Raw genomic sequence first — 12,368 nt, 5'->3', positions numbered from 1 at the left:
TACTCAGGTTCCCCTGGTATCTTCCATCTATAACTGATGTATACGTTTTAATTCACTTCTGTTTGTTTTCCTCTTGTTTAAAAAAAAAAAGATGTATTTTTTTCTTATTCAAGTTCAATTTACAATAGACCCAATTTATAAACCCCTATTTTTTAGGCTGTTTAGCTTCTAAACAAAGTACCTTGCCTTTAGTCAGATCTTGTCTAATCCAGCATATGGTTTGGGGATGTGATCAAGCCATTTCCCTCCTTAAAACTCTTTATGGATTCTCCTTGCCTTTAGGATTAAATCTAAATTCTTTATTGTGACTCACAAATCCCTCCAGGATGGGTCTCTGTCCACTTACTTACTCTTGATCTCTTTCCTAGCCAAACATAATTTGTCAAACACAATTTTCTCTTACCTTCCCACGTACTATTTTTCTCTGATAGGAATCTTCTTCCTTGACTCTGCCCCTTCTCTGCTTGCTAAACTCCTTAGTCTTAGTCATCACCTCCTGCAGAAATCTGATTTATCCTCTATGTGTTTCCTGGCCTCACAGGGTTTACATCACTCTGGGGAAGGCAGATAATTAAACAGGTAATTATAACACAATGTGAGAACTGCTTTGTTTACGCTTTTACCTCCAGGGCTTACAAAGTGCCTGGACCAGTACTTGCTAAGTGCCTCAGTGTTACACAACTCCAGAGGGTGCTGTTCCCACTGTAACCACCGCCCCCCCCCCCCGGAGTTGTAGAATTATCAGCCCTGGCCTGATAATATTTTATTATTATTATTATTTTTTAAAAGATTTTATTTATTTATTTGAGAGAGAGAATGAAAGAGAGAGAGCACGAGACGGGAGGGGGGAAGGTCAGAGGGAAAAGCAGACTCCCTGCTGAGCGGGGAGCCCGATGCGGGACTCAATCCTGGGACTCCAGGATCATGACCTGAGCCGAAGGCAGTTGCTTAACCAACTGAGCCACCCAGGTGCCCCCTGATAATATTTTATTGATGAATAAACAAATGAACAAATGAGTGGCCTTACCTGGGTGAGGAAGAATGCTGTAGAGATTGAAATTTGGGCAGGAATCATTCTTGAATTATGTGTACTCCGTTTTTAAAATTAGCCATCTTAATTTTTTTTCTCATTTTTTAATAGTCTAAAAGAGATAAACATTTCAAGGTCTTAAAAGAGCCACTTGTTCTTATTATAAACATATTACAAGTTCATTTGTAGGAAACTTGAAAATGTGGCAAAATATACAAAAATAAAATTAGGGGTGCCTGGTGGCTCAGTTGGTTAAGTATCCGACTCTTGATTTCGGCTCAGGTCATGATCTCAGTGTCCTGGGATTGAGCCCTGCATCGGGCTCCATGCTCAGTGGGGAGTCCCCTTGAGATTCTCTCTCTCCCTCTCCTCTGCCCCTACCCACCTCCTCTCTCTCTCTAAAATAAATAAATAAATCTTCAAAAATAAAATTGAAGTTATCCACAAACAATCCCATGGCCAGGGGTGTTTTATATCAGTGGGATTTGGGGGCACCTGGTGGCTCAGTTGGTTAAGTGTCCAACTCTTGATTTTGGCTCAGGTCATGATCTCAGGGTCGTGAGATTGAGTCCCATGTCGGGCTCCAGGCTTAAGATTCTCTCTCTCCCTCTGCCCCTCCCACTGATGCTCTCTGTCTCTCTGTCAAATAAATAAATAAATAAAATCTTTTTAAAAAATCTTTAAAAAATGGTATTTAAAATTGATGATAAACCATATTAAATATATATTTAAACACTGATTTCTTGATTCCTTGATTTACCCTTGAAAAAGGGTAAATTGTGTAAAAGATACAGAATATGTAGTTATCATTGAGATGTGTGTGTGTGTGTGTGCATGTGTGTGTGTGTGGGAGGGTTGTTAATTATTTCATTTAGCAAATATTTTCTAAACATAAAACATGAGTAAGACACTGGGCTTGACACTGCAGAATAGAAAGATAAATTGGACACCACTTCCATGACTCAGCCACTTATAGATTATTGGGGAGATCAGACATGTTTAGAACCTTAATACAAGCCACTAAGGTTATGTGACTCAAGAAAGCTGCGGTTCACCAGAGTGAACTTTTTATTTTTTATTTTATTTTATTTATTTTTTTAAAAATTTTTATTTATTTATTTGACAGAGAGAAACACAGCAAGAGAGGGAACACAAGCAGGGGAAGTGGGAGAGGGAGAAGCAGGCTTCCCGCCGAGCAAGAAGCCCCATGTGGGACTCAATCCAAGGACCCTGGGATCATGACCTGACCCGAAAGCAGACGCTTAACAACTGAGCCATGCAGGTGCCCCCAGAGTGAACTTTTTAAAGGTAAATTAGGTCATGTCGTGTTCCTGCTTAAAATCTTTAATGGAGTCTCAAATTTATTTTTATTTTAATTAAATAATTTATTGGGATACAATTCACATACCATAAATTCACTTTTTATCTTTTATCTTTTGAAGTTTTTTTTTTTTTTTTTTTTTTTAAAGATTTTATTTATTTATTTGAGAGAGAGAGAATGAGAGACAGAGAGCATGAGAGGGAGGAGGGTCAGAGGGAGAAGCAGACTCCCTGCCGAGCAGGGAGCCCGATGTGGGACTTGATCCCGGGACTCCAAGATCATGACCTGAGCCGAAGGCAGTCGCTTAACCAACTGAGCCACCCAGGCGCCCTCTTTTGAAGTTTTAATTTAAATTCTAGTTAGTTAACATACAGTGCAATATTGGTTTCAGGAGTAGAATTCAGTGATTCATCACTTACATACAACACCCAGTGCTCATCACAAGTGCCCTCCTTGATATCCATCACCATCTCCCACACCCACCTCCCTCCATCAACTCTCAGTGTCTTCTCTGTCTTTAAGAGTCTCTTATGGTTTGTTTCTCTCTCTCTTTTTCCTGTTTTCCCCCCTCCCATATGTTCATCTGTTTTGTTTCTTAAATTCCACATATGAGTGAAATCATATGGTTTTCGGCTTTTTCTGGCCGACTTATTTCGTTTAGCATAATACACTCTAGCTCCATCCATGTCATTGCAAATGGCAAGATTTCATTCTTTTTGATGGCTGAGTAATATTCCATTGTATATATGTACCACATCTTCTTTTTTTTTTTTTAAAGATTTTATTTATTTATTTGACAGAGAGATAGACAGAAGAGCACAAGCAGAGGGAGTGGCAGAGGGAGAGGGAGAAGCAGGCTCTGCGCTGAGCAGGAAACCCGATGCGGGACTCGATCCCAGGACCCTGAGATCATGACCTGAGCTGAAGGCAGACGCTTAACCATCTGAGCCACCCAGGCGCCCATGTACCACATCTTCTTTATCCATTTATTGGTCGATAGACATTTGGGTTCTTTGCATAGTTTGGCTATTGTTGATAATGCTGCTATAAACATAGGGGTGCATGTACCCCTTCAAATCTGTATTTTTTTATCCATTGGGTAAATACCTAGTGGTACAATTGCTGGATCGTAGGGTAGTTCTATTTTTTTTTTTAAAGATTTATTTATTTATTTATTTGAGAGAGAGAAAGGGCGGGGGGATGGGGAGGGACAGAGAGAGAGGGAGAGTGGAGGCAGACTCCCTGATGAGTGAGGGGCCCCACCTGGGCCTCCATTTCTGACCAGGAGATCATGATCTGAGCCAAAACCAAGAGTTGGATGCTCAACTGACTGAGCCACCCAGGCACCCCAGGGTAGTTCTATTTTTAACTTTTTGAGGAACCTCCATACTGTTTTCACAGTGGCTGCACCAGTTTGCATTCCCACCAACACAGCAAGAGGGTTCCTCTTTCTCCTCATCCTTGCCAACACCTGCTATTTCTTGTGTTGTTAATTTTAGCCGTTCTCTAGGGTCTGAAGTGGTATCTCATCATGGTTTTTTTTTTTTTTAAGATTTTATTTATTTATTTGACAGAGAGACACAGCAAGAGAGGGAACACAAGCAGGGGGAATGGGAGAGGGAAAAGAAGGCTTCCCGCGGAGGAGGGAGCCCGATGCGGGGCTCCATCCCAGGACCCTGGGATCATGACTTGAGCCAAAGGCAGACGCTTAATGACTGAGCCACCCAGGCGCCCCTCTCATTGTGGTTTTGATTTGTATTTCCTGATGATGAGTGATGTTGAGCATCTTTTCATGTGTCTGTTAGCCAGCTGGATGTCTTCTTTGGAAAAATGTCTATTCATGTCTTCTGCCCATTTCTTAACTGGATTATTTGTTTTTTTGGGTGTTGAGTTTGATAAGTTCTTTATAGATTTTGGATACTAACCCTTTATCAGATATGTCATTTGTAAATATTTTCTCCCATTCCATAGGCTGCCTGTTAGTTTTGTTGATTGTTTCCTTCTCTGTGCAGAAGCTTTTTATCTTGATGAAGTCCTAATAGTTCATTTTTGCTTTTGTTTGCCTCGCCTCTGGTAATGTGTCTAGTAAGAAGTTGCTCCAGCTGACATCAAAGAGGTTACTGCCTGTGTTCTCCTCTAAGATTTTGATGATTTCCTGCACATTTAGGTCTTTCATCCATTTTGAATTTATTTTTTTAGGCACCCCTTGAATTTATGTTTTTAAGATTTTATTTATTTGTCAGAGAGAGAGAGAGAGCACAAGCAAGGGGAGCAGCAGGCAGAGGGAGAGGGAGAAGCAGGCTCCCGCTGAGCAAGGAACCCAATGGGACTCGATCCCAGGACCCTGGGATCATGACCTGAGCCAAATGCAGACGCTTAACAGACTGAGCCACCCAGGCATCCCCATTTTGAGTCTATCTTTGTGTATGGTGTAAGAAAGTGGTCCAGTTTCATTCTTCTGCATGTTGCTGTCTAGTTTTCCCAGCACCATTTGTTGAAGAGACTTTTTTCCATTGGATATTCTTTCCTGCTTTGTCAATTAGTTGACCATATGGTTGTAAATTCACTTTTTATTTTATTTATTTACTTGTTTCTTAAGTAGTCTCCATGGCCAGTGTGGAACCCAACATGGGGCTTGAACTCACAACCCTGAGATCAAGAGTCAGATGCTTGACTCAGCCACCCAGGTGCCCCATAAATACACTTTTTAAAAAGTACTATTTACAAAGTTATGCTGACATCTCTCATTGGATTTTTTTATTAAGTTTTTATTATTTTTTTTAAGTTGTTATAAATTCCAGTTAGTTAACATACAGTGTAATATTCAGGTATACAATAGAGTGATTCAACACTTTCATACAACACCCGGTGCTCATCACAGCAAGTGCCCTCCTTAATCCCCATCACCTATTTCACCCATTCCCCCTACCCACCTCCCTTCTGGTAACCATCAGTGTGTTCTCTATCTCACTGGATTTTAAAATCTGAACTCTTAACAATGGCCTATAGCTTTGTATAACCTGGCTCCTGTCTGCCTATCTCCAATTATTTCATGACACATTTGCCTTTGCAATTGTTATTTCCTTACACTGGAATACTTTTTCTACTTGCATTTAACATGGCTGGTTCATCTTGAGGGTCTCAGCTGAAATGAGACCTCTGCAGAGAAATTTTTCCTGAACACAGTATCCAAAATAGCCCTCCCATCTACCCAGCTACTTTCTGTCATATCACCATACTTACTTTCTTCATTGGATTTACAATCTCTCAATGGTTTTATATTACATATTTTTAGTGGTATATTGCCTGGCTTTCCCACTAGGATATGAATTTCATAGTAATCACTTGGTTAAGACAAGGTCTATCAGATTGCTTCATTGTAAAAATACCTTTCCCCCTTGACAGTTAATTTGATATTTCGAGAATATGTGAATATTTAATTCTTCAATAATCTTTCACCCTTTGGTTTTAGCATCCTTTGATGCTTACAGTGGTAGCTGCAAAATAGTGATCTTTCTAAGGATAATCATCTTTCTGACCTCTTCACGGCTGTATCCTCAGTGCTCAGCACAATGCTCAGAATAAAGTAGGCACTGAATAAATATTGGTGAATATGTTGTATCTGATAAATCAATCCCAAATCTTGTCAAAATGGAAGGAACATGGTAGATTATTTTGGCGTTAAGGCTAGAACTTCAAAGAGCTTCTGAGTGAACTGTCTTTCTGTCCATTCACTGGATCAGGGGTCAGCAAACTATGGCCCATGGGCCAAGTCTGGTCTGCCACCTGTTTTTGTATGGTCCACAAGCTAAATATGGGTTTTTATATTTCTAGATCATTGAAAAAAATCAAAAGAAAAATAATGTATCATGGCAGGTGAAAATTACATGAAATTCACATTTTAGTGTCCATAAATGAAGTTTTATTGGAACACAGCCCACCTCATTAGTTTAGATAGTGTCAATGGCTGTTTTCCTGCTACAAGGGCAGAAGTGAGTAGATGTGACAGAGACCATGTTGTCCACAAAGTCTGAAATATTTACTGGCTGTTTACAAAAAATGTTTGCTGACCTCTGCATTCAATCTCAAATTCCTTGAGGGCACAGTGTTTTGCACATAGAAAGCATTCAATACATGTTTTTTGGCTAGCTGAAACTCTAAAGTCTCTTGATTTAATTTTTCTGACAAAATTCTTCGGATCTACATGACTACTATCTATTTGAATAGGTAGTATCTTTTTTTTTTTTTTTAAGATTTTATTTATTTATTTGACAGAGAGACACAGCGAGATAGGGAACACAAGCAGGGGGAGTGGGAGAGGGAGAAGCAGGCTTCCTGCAGAGCAGGGAGCCCGACAAGGGGCTCGATCCCAGGATCCTGGGATCATGACCCAAGCCAAAGGCAGATGCCCAACTACTGAGCCACCCAGGCGCCCCTGAATAGGTAGTATCTTAATATAAAAAGTGTTGTATTTATTGCAGTTTATTTATCCCTTATAGATTAATAAGGGAATCATATATTTACCTAACAGTAATCCTAGGCTGAATGTGTTAAGTGACTTAAGAAAGTTACAACTTATATTTTACTGGCTCAGGGCAAAACAGAACACCTTAAGCAGGAGCAATTGGGAAAAGACCTCAGGGTTTCAGAGTAGTTGACACTGGACTCTCAGATCATATTGGAAGACCAAGAACAAAATCATGGAGATGGGAAATCACTGTGTGTGAAGAGGAAACTGTGATATGACTGGAGTGTAGAACCGTGGAGGATGCCTATGTGTCATGGCTGGACTGGAGCTCAACCCTGAAGGAATTCATTTCCCAGAAATAGGGTCTATACTCTCTTACAGCCATTTGTCACCACTCACTCACTCTCAAGCCTACAGTAATCTGGATTTTCCTATCTCTTAACTGAGACAGTTCTATTCAAGGTCACCACTAACCACTAGAAAAAACAATGGACTTTGATCATCCTCCTCCTTCCCTACCTATCTGTGGCATTCAACAATTTAATCTTCTTTCTTTACTGAAATCTCTTCCTCTGTAACTCATTCTGATAATATCTATATCTCTTCCTCTGGTCTCTTTTCCATTGACAGATAACAAAAATGGGTTCCAATCAGGGCACACCTGTCAATGGGAAACAGTGAGGTCCTATAACAGATTCTACATTCAACTTCTTTCGTTTCAACACAAACTTTTATGGAAAACATGCTATATGCAAGACACCATGCCAGATGTTGTAAGAGTGGAAAGACCCCTGGAATGTCCAATCTTGTGGGGGAAAGAGATTGATAAGCAAGGAATTAAAACTCAAAGCAGAAAAAGATAAGGGTTGATAAGCAGAAGCAGCATTCTGTGGATGTAAAAAGGAGGGGCAATTAAAAATGATCTTGAAGATGAGAATTATTCATATCTGGGGCACCTGGCTGGCTCAGTTGGCAGAGTGTGTGACTCTCGATCTCAGGGTTGTGGGTTCGAGCCCCACGTTGGGTGTTGAAATTACTTAAAAATAAAATCTTAAAAAAAAAAAAAAAGAATTAGGGGCACCTGGGTGACTCAGTGGGCTAAGCTCCCAACTCTTGGTTTTCGGCGCAGGTTGTGATCTCACGGTCATGAGATCAAACCCTGTGTCCAGCTCTGCGCTCAGCATGGAGTCTGCTAGAGATTCTCTCCCTCTCCCTCCCCCCTCTGTTTCCCCACCCCCACCCCAAGCATGCACACACCTTCTCTCTCTCTCTGTCTCTCTCTCTCTAAAATAAATAAATAAATAAAATATTTTAAAAAATAAAAGAATTATTCATATCTTTCTAAGTATGAGGACATTTATTGCCAAAGCTCCATTGGTTAAGAAAAAAATTAAGTTATCAAGTTTGTGTGATTCTTAAAGAAAAATTGTTTTTCCCTCCTGCATTATTGGTTCATTATATTACAAATATTAAAACTTCCTTTTTAAGGGGATTACTCTATCTAGTGGTAATCCTTTTCTCACTTGATCCTTAGAACAATCTTATTTGGAGGGTATTATTAGACCTATTTTTCAGATGAAGAAGGTGAGACTCAGAGGAGTTAAATAAGAATGTAGGAGACTGGCCTGAAATAGAATTAAGCTCTTTTCCTCATTATTTGAAATGAATTTTTTAGGGAACTACATGCAGAATGTTTATTTAATTATACTCATTTTGGGTCTTACAAAGTCGAGAAGTTAAATGCCAGCACTTAAACTGAATGGATTCACAGGCCTCCAGATTTAATGCAGGACACTCATTTTCTTCATTGTCAGAATAACCCAGCAATCAGTTAGGTGCTTGGGGACATAACTCTTTCAATCCAAATGGGTCCAATTCAGTCTGTAGTGTTGGTGAGAACAATGCAGCCCTCTAAAGCTGGGTCTACAAGGCAGTTAAAAACCGAAGTGTATTAGTAGTTGTTTGCCGCCCTCAATTCAATTTCAGCACTGGGAAATCCAAAGACTGCTGTTATTTTGTATGTTCCATTTCTTTCTAAAACTGGGATAATCAGTCATCTTCAGGCAGTAAAACCAGTTTGATGGGTACCCTCCCTACTTCCCCCATCAGAAACTGGCTTCTGACCTTAGTGCTCATTGGCTGATGGTCAGAGCTGGAGCAACAGGTGCTGCAGTGAAAAAAACAAACAAACCAACAAAAAACCCACCACCACCACCAAAAAAAAAACCTTTACAAACTTCACAGAAGAGGTTTTGTAAATAGAAATGAAGGCTGTGTAAACATAGTACCTGTACTTCCTCTAGTTTCCATGACACACTAGGAACCTAGCAGAAAAAGATCACAGTAGACAACCCACAAGCCACAAAATAGAGATGGTTTGGGAGGTGGGAGTAGAGTGGAAATTTTGTCTGGCTGCTCCAGCTTTTATCCAAAAAAATCTTCTGGCCAACACTTTTGATTCAAATAGCTCACATGTTAGGAACCCTGAAGAATTTTCTGTAATAAAAAAGTGACCAAGACATGAGTGACGACTCCATTCACTACAAAGGAAGTAAAAATAATTCCTTGTTGACACATAAGCAAAAGGATCTGGTCAGGTTGGAAACCCTGGTGCAGTTTGTAGTCTATGAGCAGTGTGGGGGGGGAATGCTAGATGAGAGTCTGGGATGGTGGAGGTGTTGTATTAGGCAGGATGGAATTCAATACCTCTATACTTGTTCCCAGATACCACATGAGCTTTGCTTAGCCTTCTCTCCTTTCACTACCTACAAAAAGTGTCAGGGTACCTGGGGGCTCAGTCGGGTTGGGCATCCAACTCTTGATTTCAGCTCATGTCACAGTCTCTCGGGGGTTGTGGAATTGAGCCCTGCCTCAGGCTCGCACTCAGCGTGGAGTCTGCTTGTCCCTCTCCCTCTGCCCCCCTCCCAGCTCACGCTCTCTCTCTCAAATAAATACGTAAATAAACAAGTATATAGATAAATAAAATCTTTTAAAAAAAGTGGCAGACTGTTTTTCAGACAGGAAGTAACATACACAGAGAACAAACATTCAGGAGGTATAATGGGGGTATATACCAGAGTAAGTCACTTTTCATATCTGTCCCCCAGCTACCTGGTTCTCTCCTAGAGGATCAAGTAGTACTGACTTTCTTATAATCTTTCCATAGATCTTTTATGAATATATATAAGCTTATTGTACATGTGTACACACAGGCTTTTTTTTTTTTCCTTTTTTTTTAAAACCAAATAGATGGGGGCGCCTGGGTAGCTCAGTCGGTTAAGCGTCTACCTTCAGCTCGGGTCATGATCCCAGGGTCCTGGGATCGAGCCCCGCATCGGGCTCCATGCTCTGCGGGAAGCCTGCCTCTCCCTCTGCCCATTCCCCTGCTTGTGTTCTCTCTCTGTCTCAGATAAAAAAAAAAAAAAAAAAAAAAGTGGCAGAGAAGAAGTAGGCAACAGTGGGAGCTGAGCAGGCAGAGCAGGAGTTTGTACCAGTTTGTTGTGTTCAGTCCTAGATACTTTTTGGTATTTTATGTGATCTGGAAAATTGATTCCGAGATTCTGATTCCGAAAAAAATCAGTCGTTTTGCTTCATGGCTTCCTAATGGTCTGAATGAGCAAAGAAGAGCCCATTGTCCAGAGTTACCTCTTTAGGCTTTTTTCTCCTCCCTTTTTGCTGCTTGTTGTGCAGGTCGCACCCTCCCCTGCGTCCCTCGTAGCCATGCCTCACAAAATTGAACCAATCACAACTTTCTGCACAGCCAGGGGGAAAGGATGCCAAATCCGTCATGATCAAGAAAAAGATAATAAAGATTAGAGTTCGATCCAGCAGCTACCTTTATAGCTTGGTCATCACAGACAAAGAGAAGACAGGAAAACTGAAGCAGTCCCTGCCCCCAGGGTTGGCAGTGAAGGAGCTGATATGAACCTGGCCCACTGATTTGAACTGTATTAATATTTTAAAATAAAAAAAAAAAAGAGTTACCTCTTTTGGTCCAAGAAATTAATGGAATTTGCGACTGAATCAAAGATTATATGGATATCCTAAATGCTAACCGGACTAGCTGGTAAGCAGAATCGGCAAATAGCTAAATTGGTCAGGAAAGCTTTTATAATTTTTTTTCAAAAAACTTAAAAGATAGTAACTTAACATATGCTACAATTATTGTAATAATTTACATTTATTAAGCATTAGTTGCTTTGGGGGTAATATGCTAAGTACTTTACCTGTAATCCTTAAAATGGGTTCTATTATTATAATCATTTTATAGACGAGGAAACTGAAACTTATTAAATTTGTTCAGTGATTTCTCAAGAACACACAGCCAGTAAGCCATGGAAATAGAATTTAAGCCAGATGTGTTAGGTGTCAAAGTCTATACTGTTAACCAATAGCAATTTTATGATGTTTAAAGTAGCAAAACAGTGGAAACATGAATTTAAACAATAGAAGATTGGTTAAATTATGGTCTGGTCAATAGTGTAATAATACAGTTATTAAAGTGATGCTTAAAAGACTATTTGGTGACATGAAATATATTAATAATATATTTCTAAGTTAAAAAAACCAGATTACAAGCACCGTATTTAACATGAGCTCAATTTTGTAATTACACATTTATTTAGTTGGAATACTTGCCTACACCAAATGTGAGAGATGGTATCTCTGGGTGTTGCAATTATGGTTTTTTTTTTTTTTTTAATTTTTGAACTTTTCTACATTTTCCGAGCTTTCTACAATTAACGTGCATTACTTTTTAAATCTGTAAGACCCTTCAATGTTATTTCAGATAGAAGAGAGAAATTAGTAAGAGGAATACCATCATCAATTTTATGACAGATAACGGAAACTTTGTGGGGAAAGAAGGGTGGGGAGAACTGAACATACTGAATGTCGTGGTGACAGGAGTGCATGTTCTTTCCTAGGTGCGGCCACAAGCGCAGATGTGTCTCACAAGTTTCCATTAGCTGATACCATATTAACCAGGGTCATGAGTAAGCACAATCATATCCTAATCATTTCCCTCCTCCTTGAATTGCTTTCCTCCCTTGGCTTCAGTGACTGCCTGCTCCTATTTTCCATCTACCTCATTGGCTTCCCTTTTGCAATCTCCTTTGCTAGTTCCTTCTCCTCTCCTCTCCTCCCCTCATTTCAAAGAGCCCTAGGCCTGGCCTTGGGTCTCCTCTTCACCACCTATTTCAGAGGGAAAAAACAAACAAACAAACAAAACATTCATATATATATTTATTTATATAGTTACACTCTCCTTTGGGACCCCAGCCATAAATAAGTGAGTGAAGTAAATCCTTGATGTCACTGCCAACTCTTTCCCTAGGTCAACGCCACTTATTTCCACCTCAGTTAATAGCATATCCATCAGTCGCTCAAGTCAAAAATCTAAACAGCATTTTTCATTGCTCCCTTTTCCTCGTCTTTACCCCCTCATGTACAGTATATCAGCAAATCCTGTTGGTTCGATTTTCGAAATATACCTTGAGTCCTTTTCTTTCCCTTATCAGGCTCCATTTTGCTTAGGCTATTTGTTATCC

The 12,368-nt window shown here is 39.9% G+C and overlaps 1 non-coding gene and 1 pseudogene across 1 annotated transcript; both read left to right on the top strand.

Annotated features, from left to right (window-relative positions):
• The first annotated feature begins 7,773 nt into the window (after positions 1-7,773).
• Positions 7,774-7,846, top strand: TRNAE-CUC (transfer RNA glutamic acid (anticodon CUC)). Its single transcript has one exon. It is a non-coding gene; the product is annotated as a tRNA-Glu (tRNA).
• Positions 7,847-10,457: 2,611 nt separating this feature from the next.
• LOC118533747 (large ribosomal subunit protein eL38 pseudogene) lies at positions 10,458-10,774 on the top strand (annotated as a pseudogene).
• The last annotated feature ends 1,594 nt before the right edge of the window (positions 10,775-12,368 follow it).

This window comes from Halichoerus grypus, chromosome 3 (genome assembly GCF_964656455.1).
Source record: "Halichoerus grypus chromosome 3, mHalGry1.hap1.1, whole genome shotgun sequence".
NCBI lineage: Eukaryota > Metazoa > Chordata > Mammalia > Carnivora > Phocidae > Halichoerus > Halichoerus grypus.
The sequence above is the reverse complement of the archived record's forward strand: the minus strand, read 5'-3'. Positions and strand labels throughout refer to the sequence as shown.